This window comes from Calypte anna, chromosome 1 (genome assembly GCF_003957555.1).
Source record: "Calypte anna isolate BGI_N300 chromosome 1, bCalAnn1_v1.p, whole genome shotgun sequence".
Classification (NCBI taxonomy): Eukaryota; Metazoa; Chordata; class Aves; order Apodiformes; family Trochilidae; genus Calypte; species Calypte anna.
This window is the reverse complement of record NC_044244.1, coordinates 9646507-9667932: the sequence shown is the minus strand read 5'-3', so window position 1 is coordinate 9667932 and position 21426 is coordinate 9646507. Positions and strand designations below refer to the sequence as shown.

At 35.7% G+C, this 21426-nt stretch overlaps 1 protein-coding gene across 1 annotated transcript in view; it reads right to left on the bottom strand.

Moving 5' to 3' along the window:
- PCLO (piccolo presynaptic cytomatrix protein) overlaps positions 1–21426 on the bottom strand; it is a 281990-nt gene that overhangs the window by 123604 nt on the left and 136960 nt on the right. The window lies entirely within an intron of this gene.

Genomic DNA, 21426 nt, shown 5'->3' with positions numbered 1-21426 from the left:
TACTTTATATCCCGAAAACTGAACTGATTGTAACTTAAGTTTTTTTAATTGCTACTTATACATTCATATATACAACTATTTAGTGTGTGGGAAGGGAATATATAGAGATCTACACACCTTTCTTTTATATAATATTTAATATATATAATATAAATGTACATGTATACATATATGTATATACATATGATTATAAATGTACATATCAATATATGTACAATCTGTACAAATAAATAGAAATGTTTGCTACACATATATTTTCAGGGAAGATTCTTGTGCTTTACAATAGTGACACGAGCTTTCTTCAGTTAATTGAAGGCTTATATTAAATTTGTTCTAGTTCCAAAGCTACAGCTTAAAACTTGCAAAAATAAGCAGTCTAAAAATATAGGAAGTTCATTTAGTCCACATTTACAGACCTCCCCACAGTTAATGGTCAATTGACCCTCATTTAGGAAAGGATCAGATCTACCTTAGGGTGATGAACCATTCCTTGGAGATGACTATCTCTCTTCATCAACTAGAAAGCTAGGCAACACAAATGGTTAGATGGAATCTAAACTGCACCCTAAATTACTAGGGTTTTGGAAAGGTTCTTTTTAGCTTTGAAGTAACTTTAGGCTCCCACAAAACATAGACACATTAAGAAATGGCACTTGAATGATTTTAAAATTGTATCCTATCTCCCGAACCACTTCTTACAAATTGTACTTTAGTAAAGAAAAAGGGATACACTAATAATATGCATACACTAAAAATAATTGCATTACAGAATCCAGTCATGTTATAGCAAAATAGAGAAACACTTTAGAACAGTTTAATAAGGGAAGTAAAAAGAATTTAAGCCAATTTGACTCTTCTGCCTCTGCAGGCAAGCACAACACTTCAGCAAGCATTAACTGATTTAATTAAAATGGAATTTCATCTTAAAGAAGATATTTTTCTTCTAAATTCTACTTCACTCAGACAAGAAGTCAAAAAGATTAAATGAAATTAGAAGTTTAAAAATTATTACTTTCCCAGTTTATTCAAATATTGTGTCAACAAATTGTAGAAGTTTTTAAAAAGTGTTGACAATCCGCTTTTACTGCTGTGGTTACCTAGCCTTAATAAACCACAATAATCAACACATCACTTTTATTAGATCCTTAAAGAAACATTCAGAGCCTTTCCAAGTACCATGTAAGCTCTTGCCATGCTCTTCATCTAAATCACATCAACTTTTGCGTGTTTCAGATTACAATAAATGCAACATAATTTTATTTTCAGCTTCCCGTGGCCATTTCCCAAACCCATGTTGTACAAACAAATCAAAGAAACCAATTTTCTCTCTCTCAGTGTGTACTTATAATCAAATACAAATTAATAATCTGCAGTAGGTAGAGTTGGCTATTAATTTATATTGTATATTCAGTCCAATACCACTGCTATCCCCCCTCCCAAACTGAAATAGCAATCACAGATGGTGAAACAGTCACAGATGGCCACCGGTGTTGGGGAAGAGCTATTAATAACACATTCATTAAAAGATCTATAATACTTTATGGAATTATTATTTTTGTATTACAGTGAAGCTGCTGATGTATTATATTTAAAAATCTGTATGTTTTTTATATCATTGTTGACATATAAAGAAGCTCAGACTAGTAGACTGCAGGAAGATGCATACTTTGCTTTTGAAAAAGTACTGATGACTTCAAGTTGTCATCTACAATTCTTACAAAAGGCAAGTCTTAGTAATTTTTCTTTGATATTTACATTGGAATAACAACAAATAAACATGGTATTTTAGTAATGTAATAAAATGTGTGTTTTTTTCTTCATAACCAGTTATATTAGCCTTCTACTCCATTAATTGATTCAAGGGAAGTTAAACTGCAATATTTTGGCATATAAATTTAGAATAGTTGCTTAGTTTTTGCATTTCCTTTTAATTTCTTAATTTGCAAAGAAAAAAGACGAGCTAGTGATGATCTTTACCAAATTCTTATTTCTTTAACACAGAAAAATTGAGTGGAAAACAGGAGTTGTGCTGTCCAATCCAACCTCTTTATTTTGGTGTCTGTAATGAATTTATAATGTTATGCTCATTTTAGGTTTAAAGTCTCCAAAGGAAAGAGATTAGAAAACTTCATGAGAGTACTCTGGAGCCAAATTAAAAAAGGTATCAAAGGCAGGCAGGCAGGCATTCTTATGCCCAACAATTCCTGGTTAAAGGTTATGTTAGACATCAAAGAGGTGACCTTAGCAAGCTCTCTGACCAAATAAGCCATGAAGATTTTCACTCTATTTTATCACATCTTCAATCTTGTTCATTCTAGCGCATTTACTTCTAGCCATCTGCTATCACCCTCACTGATGTTTCAAAATCATTTTGTGTTCAAAAAACGATCACTCTAAATGCTGTCTGTAAATCCCAAGAACTAGAAGTGAATTATTCTGCTTCTTGTTTTCCCATGACAAATTTATAAATGTTATTACTTCATTGCTGATCTTTGTATATGGAAAGAATTTCATACTAATCTGGGACACTCTTGAAGGATGGACACAATGGTAATTGGAATTTTTTCTGAGGGAAAGCTGACCTTGCCAAAACAATTCCAAAGCTTCTGCTTGAGATAAAGCTACAGATATTCTCTCATCCAATATTATATCCAAATAAATAACTGAGGAAGAAGCAATATTCCCCACAATTTTTAAACTTAACACTTGGATAATGAAAATAGGAGAAGAATGCATACCTCAGTCTTGTAGACCAATGACAAGATAACATCAGAGAAGAACTCAAAACAGTGAACTGAAGGTTTTGCGCAAACAGATTTAGCAAATCTTTCCTTCTCTGCCTTGTCAATGCGCATTAGTCTCCAAGTGCTTAATCTCGAGTTTTCATTTTTAGAGGTCATCTGGACAAAGGCTTGAGAACTCTGTTAAATTGCGATGTGATTTTGGAATAATCCTTTGAGATGACCATACTATTCCTTGTGAAATTTTCTGAAAATACTTCTTTCTACCTAATTCTGTCTCCAATTTGATGACATTGCTCGCAAAGACAGCAAGACTTAAATCTACGAGACTGAGACAAGCACTAGAAAATTCCAATACATTCCACTGTTTATATCTGTTTTAAAAAAATTGTTTACTTTGGGAGCTAAGTAGCTCAGGTGGTTGGTGATGAATTTCTACCTCTAGCCATTGTGTTTGATTCTAGTTATCAACATTTTCCCCCCTCTTATCTGCTGAAATTGTTTGAATGTGATACGGTGCTATTCTTGCATTCCCCTCTCTCTTTATTCATCTAGCCATGCTTGGATACTAGCTTCATTTACTCAAAAAGCTGAGCTTTCACATTTTGCCATACACTCCTATGTATATTTTGGGGTTTTGCAAATATTTAACCCTCATTATTGATCTTTTAACATTTTCTGTGATCACAACACAAATAAACTTAACCTTCTTCTGTCCTCTTTAAAGCTAAATAAATAGACCTGCTTTTATATATATTTTTTTGTATAAGAAGGGACAAATCCTGCAAATACTGCATACAATATGTAGACAAATATGCATATGCACAAACCTATTACAACTCTATTGATAGCTATTTTGTTACAGTTTGCTATAACTAGATTGTCTATGTAATAGACACAGTGATTTTGCATTGCCTACAGTCTAAATTAAGCCTGGGTCCTAAATTAAGCCACTCCTCTGCCACAATCCTCTGTGGACTTCATAGCGTGGTGGAAATCCTATTTGGCTCTCTAGAGGAACAAAAACTTACTCTCTACAGAGTAGGATTTGCTGAAGCACATGATGCTGACTTGCAACAGACTTGAAATGTCTGTGGAAAGTTGGCTGTACCCTGATTGCCAGAAACAGAATGCAAATAAAACTTTTCATCTCCAAAGACTATACAGTCAATAAGCTTGCTCAGCAAACTCATGACTAGCAATAGATTGAGAAATGCATGCCAATGTATTAAATTAAATTACTGGAAATAAATCATTTGCAACTAGAAAAGATGTCAAAGAGTGGGAAGACAGAAATTACTCTCCTTTCAGAAAAGAGGTTAGATGGGGATCAATGCAGGTTCCTATGGCAGCAGTGGGATGGAAGGTGCAGCCTGTGGTGTAGCTCTCTCTGTTTCAGGACTCACATTTGGGAGTTTTCCTGTATCAAAAAACTGCCCAAATGCAACCCTTCCAACCCTCCAAAACTCACAGTAGAAAAATGCAATTGTAACGTAGTAATCCTATTTATAAAGAGTATGTGTTACACAGTATTAGAGCTCTTCATTGCTAGCAATACATCAGTAAGAGCAGTTAGAAATTTTGGCAGTTCATAATTTTAAACATTCAATTTGCTTCAAAGAAGTTATCACTCATTAAGGACCTTTCAGTAATTTAACACTATCTTTAAAATTGCTTATAAATGGAACTTAATTCCAAAAGATACTAACATAATACACTAATATTAGATTACTTCACTGTAGGTATGGAATCCTTAATGCATTCTCTTGTCGGATGCAAACAGACAATGTTTTGTTGCTCGTTCTCCAAAAGTAAATAGCTTCTCATGTAAGTTCTTGTGAAATCTTCTGGACTATCTTTTATGTGGTAACCACTGATTAGGGGAGACCAGTTGTTTAACTCTTGGTAACAAATGTTAGAACAAGAATTTTTAGAAACTTTTTTCCACTGGCTAAGGCTGACACAGAGTCACTTTTGTAGTATGAAGAACCACAAGTATGAGAAGACACTTCTGAAGTCAACAGGTAAAGGGAAGCAGATGAATTTTGCATAGTATGGAAAATATACTAAAACATATATTTATAAAAGCCAGTCTAATCAGCAGTGATGAAAATGGAGTAATACGTGCTCTAAACAAATTCCAACCATCAATCAGCAAACCTGTACTGCCTTGCCTTGTATGTCATTGCTGTCAAGGGGCACAGAAGACAAATTTGATGAGCTGAATTTGTCCTTGTGTATGTGAGGTAAATGTCCTACTTCATGAGTATTACACTAGAGCCTTCCTTTAACATAATCTTTTTCTTTTTCTTCTTTTTCCTTTTTCTTTTTCTTTTTCTTTTCTGCAAGTATTTTGCTCTGGGGCTGAGCAGTCAGGCAGAAAACTAGTTTGTAAATCACTACACAGCAGCACTGAGATGCCAGTTGCTCTGATTTTCTCAGAGTCTAGGGTTTTTTTCCGCTATGGAGGCTGTTTTATCTTCTGATAAAGCCAATATAAATTTTTTAGAAATAGTCTGTTCCAAAACAATACACATTTTCCAGCTTTTTGCTTTCATTCGTGTCAGAGACACTCATTCCTTAGATGAGGACTTGTGTACTTTCTATTCTCTTGCTCCTTTAATTTTCTCAGTGAAATTGTTTAGAATCACCATTTTCACTTCAATTGCACAGGGAATAGCACACTACATTTCCTAAGAGCTGACGTGACGAGAGATCAACTGCTCTCATCAGTTAAAAAACCAGAAGGCCATATGCTCCTTTTGATATCAAGGAGAGGAAGAAGAAATTAAAGGGAAATTCAATATACAAACTACAGACAGATGTGGCCCTTAAACACTGGTTTTCAAAGGGATCTAAACCTAAATTTCATCTGCTTTGTGTGAGTAGGCACGTCAGTTGTTCTCAGTTATTTGCATAGAAGTGGTAGTTTTGCACAAACTAATTTGTGATTCATTTGGAACAGGACTGACTTTTGCCTATAAGGGCAATGGGGGACCCCCTGAATTTATACTACTAAAATGAGAAACAGAAGGTTAAAAGAACAGAAATACATCAACAGAAAATCAGCTTGTAAAAATGAAATCCAATGTTTTGAAACTTTGACTTTAAATATTGTAACTGGAACAATACTCCAAACCTCTGTGTTTAGTGATTACAGACAACAGACACATTACTCACAAGCTATGCTTTAATTTCTTTAGCTCATATCTTCAAGCTGTATCTACACCGTTTGCTTTTTCTGCTCACTGAAGACACAAGAGCCTTTTCACCCATTCTCAAAGACATTTAGTCTGTGAACTAAAATCTCTCTTCATTTGTAAACTACTTGTGAATTTTAAGAAGCTAGTTCAAATTTTGTTTAAAAGAAAAAAGGATCCAGATGAATGGATTTATATAGATGCTATCTTCCTCATGAGTTATGAAAGTCTCTGAAGCATATTCTGTTTTGACAACCCAAAAGATTATGAAATAAAGTACAAAACAAGGGAAAAGATATACAGAACTCTATGTACTGCAAAAGTGCAAGCTGAGCAAGAGAAAGAATTACTCTGGAAAAACACTAATTTCAAAGCTAGAATTGCTATGAGGTAAATGCTTAAGAAGATTAAGACAAAGTCTGTAGATTCATGGTGACTACGTTCTACACTTTAGCATAGCACATTACATTATAACATAATTAGTGTTTCTTAATCAATCTTGATCAATCTCAATCAATCTTAATTTTCTTTCCCCTATTGATTCACTGGCAGTCTACCAGGCACTTTACAGCAAACTGTACATCCTCAGCCCAAACTGTGGAAAGTTATCAGAAGGTCTGTGAAATGGGTGGACCATTCATTGCCCGTGCTAGGTTAAGAAACAAATACTTTTGCAAATGATGCAAACATGTGCATGTGTTTCCAGGACAGCTTGGTTTGGGATTGAACTAATTAGTGACCCAGAACTGTAACTCAGTATTATGTTCTGATACAGAAGTGATTCTGCTACTGGTAATTCAAAACAGTTATATTAAAGGATACTATACCAAAGTACTAATTATTAGATACAGTATTAATTTATTATGAAGCTACTTGTGGCAGCATCATCATCTTCATCTTGGAATGACAATGTCTTTGGAATGAATCTTTTTGGACAAAATGCAAAATCTTTAGCATGGGCTCATTCACTACTAGCAATTATTAATGCACAAATAATTTTATATCATTCCCCTCAGTCAGAATAATAAATTTGATTTGAAACTTAGATCTCATCTATGGAAAATTTTCTTGAATTATAGTCTTTTCCCAGTCAATGAGAATATACTTTAAAAATTCTTTGCAATATGGGAATCCTAGACAAAAAATACCTGTGAGAAAAATTCAGAACAGTTTATACTTATCAGTAGGATATGCATATGCAGAATTAACAGATATTCAACAGAATTTCAACAGATATTAGACTACCTTGCAAAACTTCAGCTGCAATGGCAAAAATTGCAAAAAAACCAACAAACACCAATAAACAAACAAACAACAGGAACAGAAACAACAGATACCCAACAACAAAACTCTCTCTACCTCTGAAAGAAAGGAAATATTAACCTTGTTTCACAGGAAAACAAACAAACAAAAAGGTGTGAGAAGATCTTGACTTTTTCTGCCTCTGCTTCACTAGTGACTTCCTCCAAAGAATGTTGGCTGACAAGACTCCCTCCACATGCTGTGCCACAGCTCTTGTTTATTCACAAGAGTGAGGATTCATCTGCCTAAGTGCAGACATGTACAGAGCTAATCTGAGCTAGTCCTCCAGACTACTGAACTGAAAGTGCTATTTTAATTCATCTTGCTCCAGAATCACACCTGTTTCTCTTACCAACTGTAGAAACAGCCACATGTAACATAGATGTCACCTGTAAATGTCTCAAAAGAGAGGAGGTCAGTCCCACTCCTAGCAACTGCAGAAATTTGAATTCCTGCTCCTCATGTGAGATTTGTTTTGTAGTAAAGTTTTTCTCCATGCAGGAAGGAATCTTGCCACCTCTGCAATTCTTCAGAAATGACGCTGCTCTTTAGTAATCAAAAGCTCTGGGTTTGGCTCAGTTTGATCATTCAGGCAGTATTTTTTTATTTCACTCTGCACCCATGATGCTTTGCTTCCCTGATCTAAGACTAAGGCTGGCAGGTATTTATGGATTGACAGCAGAACTGTTGGGTGCAAGTGTGATTTGTCAAAGATGTTCTTACTAGGATTTGTCAAAGATGTTCTTACTAGTCCATATTTAGTTGGAAAACAGGAAAAAATGGCTGAGCATGAAAAGGGTTCTTCTAAACATTCTTTGCACAGTGCTACCACTGTACATCACTACTAAGAAATAACTTTAGCTGGGTGTAAAAAACTTATTCAGGTGTGGCTGCACCCCAAAATCCCCAGGGTAAGAACCACCGTGGAAAAAAGTCTTGGCTTTTTGAAAACAGCAAAGGATGGAAAGACAAGAGGAACAGACTTGATGCAGCTGTTTTCTGGAAGTCACTGTTCAGTAACAGGTCATATTGGTATGTTTAATATTAATGGTGAGGAATGCCTACCTGAAACACTAGATACCTGGATGTAAGACAGTATTTGATGTAGAAGAGTTCTGTTCATCAGCTCACCTGTATAAAATCTATGAGCGGCAGAGTCTTTATTAAACTTTTTTTTTTATTTTGAAATTTTTTTTTGTGCAGGTCCTAAGATTATTACCTATTAAGAGCACCTATATCTAAATGCCAAACTTAAAATTATTTTTATTTCACATTTTTGCAAACTATGAATAATTTTGGTATTTATTTGAGGCAACCCCATCAACATCACTTAGGTGAAAAATTCTTACTCTGTATCAAAGTTAATTCCTAAAAGGCTTAGGCTTATTAGCTATTAATTTATTTGCCTCTGAGCTAAGACTGACAAAAGGTTATTACTTAGAATCAATCAGACACTGACTTTAAAGACTTGGACAGATCAGGACAGAGAACATAAAGTACTCTCCCATGATGAAAATTGCTGTTATTTACTCTCCGAATTACTGAGGCAGGAACCTAAGTGGTTTCTACTTAATTTTCAGATGGCAGTATTTATATTCATAGATCATTGATAAGTCCATCAAGAAAAGAAAATAACCTTTCTGTAAGTATTACAGTACTTGTATTTCAGCAGGGAACATGAAATCCTTTCATTCTTAGAAGTCTCCTCTTGCAGTTGAAGGCACAGTACCCACCCTAGCACATAGCACAGGAGCCAGGCTGTAGATGTAGTGATGTAGATTATCTTGACTGACAAATCATTGATGACATTTACCTCACCATGCATTATCTATGAGCTGTGTGTATCAGTGTGCAATTTCTTATTGTGTTGTCTGAACATCAGTTTACACATAAACACTAAGTACTGAGCTAATGATGAAACATTTTTCTTTACCTGCTCTGCTCTTTCTGAAAGATTCAATGACTTTGTATGACCAACATTTTTAATCTACACTGCTTTTTTGCCATAGTATCAGTTCCTTCTAAGAATATTTTACAAATTAAATATTAATGAAATACAACTACAATGGGGTAATATAATAATTTCAGAGATGTGAGATGACAAAGAATCAAAATTGGAATACCTATCCAATACATTTTAGCTCAAAGTAACATAAGAAAAAGTTTTTTTTTTTAATTATGAACAGTTAAAACTCAGGACCGAGTCAGGAGCAGCCCATCAGCACAAGGGCCTCTGCCAAAAAACAAACCTTGATCTCCCTGTAAGACTTAAAAAAAAAAAGATTCTGAAGAAGAGAGAAAAGGTGACACTGCTACTTTCTAACATGTTCATACATCTGGGTGGGAACATAAGGTCAGCTTGCTCCATACAAGCAAAATCTCCTCAACATATATGCTCATGTCACAAAGCCCTAACACCACATAGTCCTCCTATGCAGCAGCTCTGAAAGAAACCTGGAAAAGAAGTACACAACTTAATAAATATGGGTTGTATACATGATGAATATACTCTACCTCTTGTGAAAAACCATTTTTTTACATGTATGTGGGGTTTATATGCATAGTTCTCTGCCTCACCCCAGATAGGGGTAAGCACCCAGCAATCCAAATGATTTGGAAAACAACTAGTTATTCAAAACCTAGTGTGTTTGACACTTTAAAAACATTCAATAGCAGAAAATGTCTGCTGCAGACATCCTATACAAAGTGGAAGAACAGGTTCAGAAAAAAACAACTGTACTCTGTCCCACCATTTTCCTTAAAGCACTGAATACTTTTTAATATATGGTAATTATGTGTATAATCCATTCTGTCTTCAGACCAAAAAATAAAAAGGAGAACATTTTTATGGGTAAAGCCACTGTGCTTGATTTAATAGTTAGCCTTAAGTAAACAATAAAGACAAATATATTAGATCTCCACAGGTAAGCTAAATTCCATCACAGAGGATGACACGTCAGAAGTTGACTACCTCATCCTTTTCTGAAAATACAGATGAGCAGATCACTGACAGGGAGAAAAGGCAGAATTAGGTGGACTTGGATCTGAAATTATGTTGCAGATCCTGTCCTCATGAAACTATATTCCAGTTGTTGCACTGCATGTGAAAAAGAACACACAATGGAAAGCCTTCAATTTGTTCAGTGTTTTCTTTCTTTTTTACCTCACAAGAGAAAAAACTCCTGAGTTCAATTTGTTTTTTCTCAGTTTGTCACTGAATTTGCAAACTACATGCAAACTCTGAATATTCTGAACTACAGAAAAAAAAAATTTCAACACATTTCCTAAAACAATGTTATAGAGCTTAAGAAGACATTATTAGTAATACTTTGAATTTTAGCAGAAAACTCACCTAAGATACCAGTGATTTTCAGATACAGGATCAGAAATATATTTTTAAAACATCTACATGTTTTTCCCCATTACATAATTATCTGGTCTTTGGTATAATTAAGATAAAACATACTTTATTTTGAATTTCTATGCTTTGTGAACAGGACACTCTTCTTTCATTATCTCTGTACTTAATTTATTGCTTATTCCAGCGTCCATGTAACATAATGATACTGTTAGGATGAGCATCAAAATAAGTTACTAGAGACTGATAAAAGCAGAATCATAAACCTGATGCAAAAAGACACTTCTATAGTGTCAATTATGCTATTAATATATCTAGTTCAATATATACATTCAGAGCTATTCTATATATTGAACTCCTTCCGGGCTTTGAAGCAATATGGAGCTAATTATTATTGTCTGTCACTTCCAACCATTTACTTTATTGACTGTATTGCTAATACTTCTAAAACAAGTCAGATAATTGGAAATTCTTCTCTATTAATAAAAACGTTTTCTTTTCGCCCCAAAATATTTCCAATAGGATCAGAAGTAGAGGAAAACACAAAGCATGCTTGGTTTTGTGTGTTAGGGGTTTTTTTTGTTTTTTTACTTTGGGGATTTTTGGAGAATCACTGTCTAATTTTTCAGTTTGCCAGCTACTAAGGCCTGATTTTTACTTTTTCTCCATAGACAGATGGCCAACTATCACTTAATTTTTTTCCCCTAGTATATAAAATGCCATTTTTCCTTGACACAAAATTGAAATTTAAAGGGTATTTTATACCAGCACAACCCCAACGAGACTATTTCAATCATTTAAATGAACACCTTTTCTCCTTGTTACTCAGATTCCGTCTATTTGGGCATTCCGTTTTTTATAATAATCACACTCGAGAGATTCTGTTTTGAAGAAAGTTAAAAAAAAAAGCCTCTTCATATTAGAAACAGTGTAATAACCAGTTCAGAGAGAGAAAAAAATTAATTTCCTCAAGGCATGATCTATGGCTGAATTAGCAGAGTGCACATCTTCTACATCAGTCCCTGAGACAAAAGCTTTAAAAGTAAATTGACACAGTTCTGAACTTCAGTCATTGTAACAGATGGCAAAGGTTTTAGAGGAGATTTGTAGAGTATTTCCTTCTCTCCACATTTCTCTTTCTGCATCCTCACTTGTGTCCTACACCAGAGTAAGCTGGGAAACCAGTGGACACAATTTTTCTTCTGCAGACAGTATGCAGATGAGTGGGGAATAAGGCTAGTACTGTGTGTTATCTTGCACAAAGTGCAATTTTAATATAAGACTTCTAGTTCTTCAAATAGCTTCTTTAGAGCCAGTTTAGACTTCCCTACACGATGCTATTAAGGCTTTATTATGAGCTGGACATGTATCTGTTAGTTTGCCTCTTCTCCTTTTCCACATTTAATTTTAATGTAACATTTTTTTAAGTTTATTTTTGAGCTTGACCAATAGATGGCAGATCTCTGTGCCCCTTTCTGATATCATTCATATTCTTGGTGGTTAAGGTGGAAATTGTCTCACATGGTAACAGAGATTGCTTTGACTATTAATGATTTAAAAGATTCATGTAGGCACCAAACATGCTTTAAGTAATGACTCTGTGGGGAAAACACAGAAGTTACACAAAGAAACTGAAAAACAAGGCAAAAAGAATACAATTAGTAAATGAGATGAAGAAAGAATGAGGGAAAGGAGAAGTCTGAAGAAAACAGGGAGAGTCTACACGGGTTGAACAAAATGGAAATGTGCACAACCAGTCTGAACTGGATATGAATGACCGGGAAAGTAATAAGAAACAGAAACAGAGCATTTGCTTCTTAATTTGTTTTCTACCTTCTTACTAGTTTTCTACATTAAGCTTTCTACATTAAGCACACAATTAATTATAGAAGAGAGAAAAAAAATTATTTCCTTCCCCCCCTCTCCCCTGAGGTTATACCTTAATCACTTAGCTTAAATTTTATCTGTCTTAAAATGCAGACATCTTATGACACATTTAATATTAAAAAGTTAAATTAATAAAATGATGACCTCTTCTAACAAATATTGTTCCCTGTTACTTGGAGGTGACATTTATGGATAATAAACAAACTTTCCTATTTCAACAGGAATTGAAAGACAGGTCTACATTTGCACACAAAATTATTTGCTTAAACATACTAAAGGCAATTGATACTGAATTCTAATGAAAGACTGGCATTTCTTCGTGGCAGAGGGCCATACAACCCACAAAACTTTGAAGAATTTGTAAACCAAAGCAGAAATAGCAGTCAAAACCATTAGTTAGGAGTCACTGTTCTCCAAGAAAATTTAGAGTTACTTTAATAAAGACATTTGCTTTAAATGATACTTTAAAAAACCTAGTACTTCCAAAACAGTTTCCAGAACAGAAGAAAATATTACAACATTAAGATTCTAAAAATCATATTCAAAGACAATAAGAATAAAAACACATTGAGTGCCAACTTAAATTTGGGATGGTGCTGAAACAAAACTGTTTTGGCAGTGCTCCATCACTCATGCTTCAATTGTGGCTCCTTATTTTCTTTAGTATAAAAGATAGAAATACTTTGTGTCATATTTTTGAAGGAAATTCCTCATTTAGATATTTTACAAATACATTCATTTCTCTCTATAATGATGACATTGAGGTGTTAGCATCTCAGAATTTATGTATCACCAATGTATTACTTTCCTATATACTAGTTTTCATTACGAAAAGACAATTTCTCTAAACTTCAGTGTATCAAAAAAGCATCTAGAAAACAAGAAAGTGATGTTAGTGGCAAACATTCCACCCTAACCCTAATTACTGAGTTTGAGAGCTTAATGGGGGCTATAGACTAGTGTTTCCTGAACAGTAGTGTGCATTTCTTTGTAATGCTGGATAGAAAGTGCTGGAGGGAACATGATTTGCTTCTGAAGTGAAGCAGTACAGCATGTCAAGTGTCACTGCACTCAAGATAATTGAGAATAACACCACTAACTAGAAGAGAAGTATTGAGGAGAGGTTCCCATACACCTTCCGTCCCATTTTATATCCACCCAAAGCACTGAAAATTTTAGCTAGAAAGCTCAATCCAGGCCCAGTAAGATGATAAGGGCTTGAGAGAAGTGGCTTTTCCACTTAGAGAAGCTAAGTTGAACTAAGCTTTCAGTCTGTAAAAAAAAACAGGTAGTTGTTGTCTTCAACTCTCAAATGCAACACTACCAAAAAGACAGACTCAGACTCTTCAAGAGATGCAGAGTGAAGGACAAGAAGGCACAAGTTGCAGGAGAGAAAGGAAGCATTCTTTAACATGAAAACAGTGAAGCTTCAGAACAGGATGCCCAGAGAGACAATAAAATCTTCATCCTTACAGAATTTCGAAATTCAACTGGACAAACCTCCTAGATATCTGTTCTAGCTTTGAAAAGCCAGCACTGAGATGGAAGTGGGACTACATATCCTCCACATAAACTTCCCAATGCATTTTTTTTATTTTTTTCAGTCACTGTGATAGCTGAGGAGCTTAGACAGTTAATACTTGCAAAGCATAATACAGGCACTGACATTCTAAGGGATTTACTGTCAAGATGTTGTGGAAGGCGTGAAAGAGTAAAAACTGCAGTATTTATTTTTATTAAATATAAGCTTTAATAGAAAACAGAGATAAAAAAATACTGATAATCATGTTTGCAAAATATCTTCAAGAAAAGCCATTGGCTTTTTAACATATTATATATGTACATATATAATATAAATATAGTAAATATAGAAATTATCTATACATATAATAAAAATATTATTTAATAATATTGACAAAACTTCCCGTTTTCTTTGGTGAGGTCTTGGGTCAAATGAGGAAGAAGCAGGAAAAAAAAAAAAGATAAAAAGAGATTCCTCTGCCCAGGTTATGGTTCTCTCAGACAAGCAATGTTCGAACAGACTGTAGGAACATAAGGACTCAGAGCAGCCTACTCCTCTGCTGTCAAAAGAATTGTCTGCCTGAAGAAATATCTAGAGGAATTACCATAAAACACCCTATGCTACATCACCGATCAAATGAGCAAAAGATAAACTCACTAATTCCTCTACATTCTTCAGCAAAGGCAATAATATTTCTTCTGCGGCTTAGAACTTGGAAATCATAAAAGGAAAAGTAAGTCATTGGTTCCAACTTCACCTTGGCAAGAAGTATAATTTTATTTCACTGTTACCATCTTACATCATATATATACAGTTAAACCACAACTATGAAAGAGGTTACATAAGATGTGCTTCAAAAAGTTATGGAGTAAATATTACTTCCAAGCTACTTTATGATTTCCTGAGGTTTATTAACTTTCTTTTATTAATGCCATACAGCAGTTGAAAATAAAGAGCATCATAATAATCTTCCCTATATTAGGTTTAAATTTGAGGTGGGTAACTCTCAATCTGATCCACCTCGACCATCACTTCTCACATCATTTCACCTCTGGCAACTGATGACTGTCTATATCAAGTTGTAATATAAATTTAGAGAAATCAGGACCGTTAAACTTCTCATCCTACACACAGAGGAGGAAATACTCAGTATTTAATTCCCCTTCAGGCTTTCCTTCATACTAGCTATTTAATTTCAAATCCTGCCTTTACTTTTAGCTAATGGCTGGTCCATTTAGTCTGTTTGGCATTTATGATCCTACACAAGGGAAAAGGCTTCCCAGGCAGTGTAAGAGCAGCATAACACTCAATACTTGAGCTAGATTCAGCATTAGAAAACATCATGCGGAGTGAATAAGGTGAGATTATAAAAGCTGTATTTTTATAGGAACCACTTAGATTGGATAAGAGAAGCTGTCAGAGAGAAACTGTCAAAGAAAATGAAGTAGGGTATAGGAAGGAGATTAGAGAGAAGATATGGACAGATGGAGAATGTGAACAGAAATTGAACTGAGCCATGAATTCACTTGGTACAAAATGCAAGAATTTCTGGAGGAGAAGAGCCAAAAGACAGGCTTCTTCTCTAGTCAGAGAGTGAGAGGAATACGAAGAAAGTGATTTCAGACTCTGCATCAGTTTCAGAGAGATGTCTAAGCCATATCCTGTGACAATGTTTCAGACTTACCCCTGTATTTGAAGTTTCAAAACGGCTGATGAAAGCAACACAGCACTGAGCAAACTGTTAACTCCTGTCTCATATCTTCATTCTAAACACAGAGACTGTAAGCACTGAACGTATTATTCATTATGGATCCTACTCCCTGAGCTGAATATTGCAGCAGATAAAACATTTTTGAGTTTCTAAAAAACACGAATGTATAAATCCTTCTTGGTAACAAAGCCAGAAATTATTTAGAGAAACTGATAAGCATGAAGGAAAAAACATCTTGGTCTCTCCAGGTCAGATTTGAGAACTATGGATAGGATAGCTTCTGAAAGTCTGAATTGGTGTCAATTATTTTCTGTACTATGATGCCCACCTGTTACCAGCCATTTACCTTAACACTACGCTGACACAAGCTTTGGCACCAAGAAAGCAATTTACAATCCAAACTTTAACTGAATCATAAATTCTTCTGTGCAGAATTGATAGAGGTCATGAGCAAATAATGAACAGTTTTTAATGAGATAAAAAGTAGGAAATAAGAACATACAATCACAGGACTGTCATGGTTTGAAAAGACCTCTAAGATCACCGAGTCCACCTGCCAAACCAGAAAAAACCCCACTATGACCACAAAGAATGTCCTGAAGTGTCAGGTCTACATGTTTTCTTAATACCTTCAGGGATACTGACTCTACCACCTGGGCAGCTCTTTCCACTGCCTGACTATTCTCAGTGAAGAAGTTCTTTAATACCAAGTCTAATACTTCCCTGGTACAACTTCAGGATATTTCCTCTTGCTGTATTATTATTTACCTGGGAGAAGAGGCAAACACCCACCTCAATACAAACCTCCTTTCACGTAGTTAGAGAGGGGGATAAAGTACACCTTGAGCCTCCTCTTCTTCAAACTAAACAATCCCAGTTCCCTCAGCTTCTCCACATAGGGCTTTTTTTCTCTAGACCCTTGATTGCCTTTCTCTGGACCTGCTCCAACAACTTAATGTCCTTCTTGTAGGGAGAGGCCCAGAACTGAATACAGTACTTGAGGTGTGGCCTCATCAGTGCCAAGCACAGTTCCCTCGTCTTGTTGGCCAATGTTTCAGATAGAAGCCATGATGCTGTTGGCCTTCCTGGCTACCTGTGCACACTGCTGGCTCACATTCAGTTGGCTGTTGACCAACACTCCCAAGTTCTTTTCTGCTAGGCAGCTCACCAGTCACTCTTCACCAGGGCCATAGCCTTGCAAGGGGCTGTTGTGACTGTAATGCATGACCATCACTTGGCCCTGCTGAACCTCATACAACTGGTTTTGGCTCATCAGTCCAGTCTGTCCAGGTCCCCGGACAGAGAGACCATGGGATTCAAGTGTCTAAATCCAGTCTTGGTCAATTAGAATCTGTTCACAGTCAACGCAGAAATTGGTGGAAATTTTAAAATACAAACATAAAACAAGCAGATGAACCAATTTGAATTAACATATCTACTTCCATTTTAAAATAGCAATTGCAAAAATTTTAGTGTATCTATAAACAATATTGTGATAGAGTCAGAAATCAATAGAAGAGACTATTTTTCTTAGTGGTTAATACTACTTAAATTTGATTTTTCAGCATCAACATGTAAACCCAAAAGCCTACATCTAGTTTAATTTATAATTTTAAATAGTTATTTAGCTTAACAAATAACTTTTTAAAATGCAAAACACATTAAAAAGAATTCAACAGTGTCCCACATGATATTCTTGTCTCTAAACTGGAACAATATGGACGGATCACTCATTGGACAAGAAGCTGGCTGGATGGTCACACCCAAAGAGTTGTGATCAATGGCTCAGTGTTCAAATGGAGATGTGTGATGGGTGGTGTTCCTCAAGGGTCAGTACTCAGACAAGTGCTATTTAACATCTTTGTTGGTGACATTAACATTGAAATTGAATGCATCCTCAGCAAGTCTGCTGATAACACCAGACTGTGTGGTGAACAGGCTAGAGGGAAGGGAAGCCATCCAGAGGGACCTTGGCCAGTACAAGAAAGGGGCTCATTCAAACTGCATGAAGTTCAACAAGGCCAAGTGCAAGGTTCTGCGCTTGGGTCAATGTAATTCCATGCAGAAACACAGGTTAGGAGGAGGAAGGATTGAGGACAGTCCTGAGGAGATGGACTTGGGAGTGATGGTGGACTAGAAGCTTAACATGAGCCATCAATGTGAGATTGCAGCTCAGAAAGCCAACCGCTGTCCTAGGTTGCATTGAAAGAAGCATAACCAGCCAGTCAAGAGAACTGTTTCTCCCCCTCCACCCATGTGAGATGCCAGCTTGAGTACTGTGTCCAGTTCTGGAGTCCCCAGCACAAGAAGCACATAGAGCTCCTTGAGTGTGTCCAGAGGAGAGCTACAAAAATGATCATAGGGCTGGAGCACCTCCACTATAACGATAGCCTCAGGAAGTTGGGGTTTTCCAGCCTGGAGAAGAGGAGGCTCTGAGGTGACCATATACTGCCTTTCCAATACCTGAAGGGGGCAAACAAGGAAGTTGGGGCAGGACTTTTATTTTCTCCATGGGTGTGTAGCAAGAGGACAAGGGGCAATGGTTTAAAACTTGAAGAGAGAAGATTTAGATTAGATGTTAGAATGAAATTCTTTACTATGAAGGTGGTAAGCCACTGGAACAGGTTGCATGGGGATATTGTGGATGTCTTCTCTAGAAGTCCTCTAAAAAAAAGGAGGATAATTAAAAAAAAAAAAAAAATAACAGGGATAATTTAAAATTCACTGATTTGTATCAAATGAGCATCTCAGAGACCTCCTGTACAGAGGAAGGATATTCATACACACAGAGAAGGATGAAGATGCACACAGAATATCTTTTTACTGTTCTCAAATTTTTTTTCTTTTTAATTATATTTGATCATAAGTTTTGTATGTACCACACTCCTGGGGATTTTTAAAGTAATATTCACATATGACATATGACCTGTTATGGATTTTGCCAGTCTTCATCACTTCCAAGTGGCATATTTGGCTGATCAAGTCAGTATATTACAAATTTAAAACTATTTTAATGAAAATATGAGGAAAAGTGCTGGAATTATAGCTTGTATTTCATTACAAGATGAAACTTGGAATACTTTGACAAGAACAAAATGGTTGTCTCTAGTTAGTGCACATTGCTACAGTTTGCAGGGAGGTTTTCATACAGGGAACCTAGATTCCTTCTGGAGAAGACTAAGTAGGTAGCTCCATTCTAAGTGCATCTCAAGTGGGCTCAAATCCCAGCAGGGAAAATTAGTCCAAACCAACAACTGGCTCCTCTTGGACAACATCATAATATACTTGCAGAGACTTTAGCATCAGTTGCTTTGATCTATTTTTATGTTTTATTGTAGCAATCAGTGCTTTCTTTCTGGTCAGTATGTGCCCCTATGTCATTCCTCTGTGCCTGCTTGTTTCTGCTGTATACATTTATATTCTGTATTTACCCTGAAAGCCGGGAACATGGTAGTGCTCTCTTTACACAACTGAAACTCAAAGTAGCTCAGTAATGGATAACCAAGATAAACTAGTCAGCTGGAAATGAGTGAAAATATATTACAGTACCTTCATTCTGTGTCTTTTATGGAAGATAAGAATGAGGAATGGATTTGTGACCAAGGACATTTTAAAAATGGGTATATAAGAGCTGGTTTAAAAGGAAGGTGGATAAGCTGACAGCAGGTAAGAAAAGGCCCAAGTGACAAGACAGCTAGGCTTTTTGTCATCTCTGCCATAAATCTCATGCTTTATAAATGATTCTTAAGAATTCCATCTGAAAAATAAAGGTTTGAATAACATAGTAATTTTCTATTTTGCACGAATGTTCCTTAGTTGAATAGATAATGTATGACATGGACTAATTTAAAAGGATAATGCAAGACAGACTGACCCAGTTAAATGTGCTTTAGAAAATGATGTTTATATGGTATGCTGAGCAAATGTGGGGTAGTCTTCCTGTTTTGAAGATCTAATAGAGGGAAAAAGATGCCTCATTTGTGTCACACAGATGCTATTCCACAGGATTTCAAACACAGCACATGAAGCAGTAGCTTAAAATGTGGACAGGACTCTAAAGTGCAAATAATTCAGATCATTAGAAGCAAACGTAATCTTAAATCTAGTTAAAATTACCTAGTTAAAGGAGAAGATAGGTAAATCCTCTTTTTTACATTTACACAGGGATAAGACTGTCTAGAATTGTTTCTAGATACAAGTGAGATCCTCTTTTCAACTCAGTTTTCAGTGAATTTGTTTGAAACATACACAAGAAGTGTGTGACTTGATATTTAAGTCCAAAAGGAACTCAATAGGTACATCTACAACTTCTCTGGATTTTTAGCCTGGATTCAATCTCAAAATCTCCTGTCCATAAGAAATAAACCAGCCTCATATGTAGCTGCAGGTGAATCTTCAGGGATGCAGGAACTTGTGTGCCTTACCAGAGGTGATGGCTTAGTCTATTGCTGAGTGTGGTAACACACTGTCTGGCAGATCCACCCATGCTGTTAATTAATTGCATGCTAACCTAACGAGTTATGCTAATCAGGCCACTCCCAGACTAGTCTCCATAATATCTTTTCTTGAAATATTGAAATAAATATATTTTTCAATGGAAGAAGTGGTGAAAGAGCATTGCCTGAAGGACAAGTTATCATTTCATTGTAATCCTTGGAAGGAGACTAACTTTAACCTTAATTTTTTAGTCCCACTGTTTGAATAAGGATCAACTTGTCTGATAAACTATCATAAAAAGAAGCCCGTGAAACATATACATGAAACCCCTTTTCACCTGCAATGTTTATGAATTCAGACAAAGTCATGACCCTGAGACAAGAACTATTGAAAAAATTATGAGATATTTGTCCAGGCAAAAAATATAAACACACTTCACTTCCCTAAGGTAGTGAAAGATCAATCTGTCATTTCGATTTTATGATTTTATGTTCAGCTCTAGTAAATTCTGCTTTCCAGAGTGAGCTGTTTCACAGGTTTGTCTGCACTCAACTTCATTGTTTTGCATGAAATAACTGATCTCTTCTAACCTTTCCTTTTTATAATTCTGGAATTAGGAGCTCTCCAGTCAGTAGGCACAAAAAGATACAAAGAGAATTAACATATAAGGGTTTTGGCTGTCATGGGCACTGCATGAAGAATGAAAAAACAGTCCTACTGCCAAAAATATTTTGAAGTTGAGGAAACATCTTACTTTCACGCTCAGCAAGATAATCCAAGTCTCATGGAAACCAGGAGATCATTCAGATCTTATACTGCAGATCCCTCCTTCACAACAGAACTGTACTCAGTAATTGAGAACTGAAACTAATACAGCAACTGCAAAAGTAATGTATGCCCATATTTCATAGAATCATTGAACGCTGATGTCATTAGACTGCTTTCTGTAGGTGTCACTCTGAATATTTTCTTTTTTTGTTTTATATATATTTTCCTCCTTTAAATTTTAGGTACTTAATGTCACAGTAAGCTAAGTGAACTTTAGATACTTGATTAACAAAACTCTACCATAGAGAGAGGTATAACAGACTGAATGCTTAACAACTTCAGAGATAAAACCAGACATGGTGGTCACAAGAGGTTCAGAGAGCAGCTTCCTTGCCAGATACCTCATGATACAGAGGGTGTAGTACACTTCATGTCCATGGGAATTTTTTCATTTTCCTTGTTCTTGTCTGCTTTCACCCCATGTTCCATGAAAATGTCCA